A 2,791-nucleotide genomic window follows, 5' to 3' on the forward strand; every position below is an offset into this window, starting at 1 on the left:
TCTGCCAGGGCTGGTTCATAGCCTTCTGCACCATAAGGCAGTCAGAAATTGCCACCTTATCCTATGATGGAGAGGTAGAGGGCCAGAAAGACCTTGGAGCGGCCCCAATGACTGTTCTAAAAACATCTATGTGGTGGGAAGACTCAGTGTTATTGGTGGCTCATTTCTTGATGCCTGTGTGACTGAGGACTCCAGATCCTGCTGTCAACTGGAGGCCATGGTCAGGTCCCAGAGGACACTTGCAGGAGTTCTCACAGTTGTCCCATCACTGTGACAAAATGTTCAAGATAATCAGCTTATTGGGAGAGAAGATTTATTTGGCTCACAGTTCCAGAGGTCTCAATGCCAGGTTGGCCGATCAGCTGCTTCTGGACCAATGGCGAGGGAGTATGGCCAGGCCACATGGCGCAGGAAGCTGTTCATCTTGTAGCAGCTGGGAAGCAAAAAGATATGGGAAGCACCAACATCCCCTTCAAGTACACACCCTCTACCCTTCTAAAGGTTCCTCTGTCTGCCAACAGTGCCACAGGCTGGGGGCCCGGCTTCACCAGGTGACTCTTTGGGGGGATGGATTGAAACCACAGCAACTGTATATGGCACCAGGCCATCAGATTCTGTAAAAATCTGAGACAGAATTGTGTAATGTCACAAAGCCATGGCAACGATGGCCTGATACCTTCATCAGAAAGTCAGAAGCAAGGGGTCAGAGAGACAGCCCTTGTTCCGTGCACTTGGTTTTCTTCCTGAGGATGTGGGGTCGAATCCCAGCACCTACATGGTGGATCACAACTACCTTTAACTCTAATCCCATGGGATCCAGTGCCCTCTTTTGTGTGCAGACATATGTATAGACAAACACCCATATACACAAAATATATGTATTTTATGAGAAGCAAGGTCACAGGTCCAGGTCCACTCTCCTCATCTCAGTGATGCAATGCCTAACAAAAGCAACTTCAGGAAAGATGCAGCAGCTGGTCATGAGGGAGATGGATGCTGGTACTCGACTTGCCTTCCCCTTTTATTTCATCTGGGAATCGAAGCCATGGAAGGGCAACCACCCACCCACAGTTAGTCCCTGGAAACCCCTTCACAGACACACACACAGAGGTGTGTCTCCTAGGTGACCCCAAATCCCTCGAGTTGACCATCAAGTTCCACCATCATGTCTGGTCCACATTCAAGTGGACAACCACACAAAGATGTGGGCACTCACAGGCGGTGGCGCACACCTGTAATCCCAGCACTCGGGAGGCAGAGGCAGGCGAATCTTTGTGAGTTCAAGGCCAGCCTGGTCTACAGAGCGAGATCCAGGAAAGGTACAAAGCTACATAGAGAAATCCTGTCTCAAAAAACCAAAAAAAAAAAAAAAAAGATGTGGGCACCAGGAGGTGGGAAGTCACAGCGGTCATACTGGGGTGCCAAGACCGTCCATATTGGTTTTGAACCTTCAGTGCTGTGTAGACTGGCCACTAACTCATTGAAGAGGCTTTAGCTGTTTGGCATTGTACCTTCTCCAGCTACCACAGTGGGGGCTGCTGCAGGTGGAGGACACCTGGAGGTCCCTCCTGGGGAGGGCGCTACAGTGTGTGTGTGTGTGTGTGTGTGTGTGTGTGTGTGTGTGTGTGTGTGAAGATGTGTGTGCAGATGGTAAGTGTGTGCAGGTGTGTGTATGGGTTTGTATGTGTGTACAGGTTTGTGTGTGTGTACAGGTGTGTATGTGCAGGTATGTGTGTGCAGGTGTGTGTGTAGGTGTGTGTATGTGCAGGTTTGTGTATGTATAGGTGTGTATGTGCATGCAGGTATGTATACAGGTGTGTGTGTGTGCAGGTGTGTGTACAGGTGTGTTGTATGTACAGGCATGTATGTGCAGGTGTGTGTGTGTCTTTGCACAGTGTCTGTGTGTATGGATGTGTGTGCTCATGTGCACAGGACACTGTGTGTCCTCTATCACCCTCATTCTCTGCGTCATTCCCTAGAGACAAGGTCTCTCACTGAACCAGGCAAACCCCACAGACCCCTCTTGTCTACCCTGAGACCCACTCTGCGGCTATAGGTACACAATGGCCACACACACCTTTGTTTTTTTGTTTTTAATGAGACCAACCCAGTTCCTTACGTTCTTACCCACTGAGCCATCTCCCCAGCCCTGAGATCTCTTTTGAATGACCCATCACCTGCCCTCCCTCCACGCTCACTGTGTGACCTCAGGCCAGTTACTTGGACCTTCTGTACCTCACTGTTTCCAGCTATGAAACAAAAGGAGGCTGATAGTGGTGGCTTGTGGGGACACAATGTTTATGGAAAGTCTGCATTTTGACACATGAAGAGGGCCAAAAATATTGACTATTTTTAATCATTGTTATTCTCAGCTTCTGCCTCCCAGCCAGTCCCAACTGACTCTAGGGGAGCCTTTTCTCATTCTGCAGGAACCTTTACATCTGCGGGTATCACGTGAAGCCTTTGGTGTGTGGTACATGGGGGAGCTCTACCCCATCTTCCTGGGCCCTCATACTGCCCTCAGAGCCCTTCCTGTATGCCGTCAGGACTTCACCGTGCAAATTTAGGGCAATGAGTCTTAAGAGGCATTAATATTTCATGTCTTGCTCTGATGTTCTGCTAAATCGTGTGTGCAGTTTCTGGGAACAGCCAGGCCCAGCTGTTCCTGCTGATCAGCTGAGCAGGGCCCAGTATCATGTCCCAGTGTGGCACTGGAGGGCTCTCCCCTCACCACAAGAGCCTGGAACAATAACGTGTCTAAGCTAAGGGGATGCAGACCGGTGTGACTGAG

Source organism: Onychomys torridus, chromosome 1 (genome assembly GCF_903995425.1).
Source record: "Onychomys torridus chromosome 1, mOncTor1.1, whole genome shotgun sequence".
NCBI classification, from domain to species: Eukaryota; Metazoa; Chordata; class Mammalia; order Rodentia; family Cricetidae; genus Onychomys; species Onychomys torridus.